The following is a 237-nucleotide window of genomic DNA, read 5'->3' as shown; positions in this document are numbered from 1 at the left end:
AGTTTTAACCCAGTTTGTACACTCAAAATGCCACATAGAGTTATTGTTGTGTTATTGTTGCAGAGCGACAATTAAATTTTTTTTCTTCTCTGGCATTCTGACAAGTCAGAAGTTGATCACTAGAGGCCTTTTTGCACTGCAAGGCCCGGCCTGTGCCAGGCTGCGTTCAAACCCAGGTTAAGTGTGTTTGCGTTATCCCTTTTAGTTTGATTCAAATCTTGAAAATAACATTATGAT

This window comes from Austrofundulus limnaeus, unplaced genomic scaffold, assembly GCF_001266775.1.
Source record: "Austrofundulus limnaeus strain Quisiro unplaced genomic scaffold, Austrofundulus_limnaeus-1.0 Scaffold1779, whole genome shotgun sequence".
In the NCBI taxonomy this organism is placed as follows: Eukaryota; Metazoa; Chordata; class Actinopteri; order Cyprinodontiformes; family Rivulidae; genus Austrofundulus; species Austrofundulus limnaeus.
Note: the sequence above shows the minus strand (reverse complement) of the source record.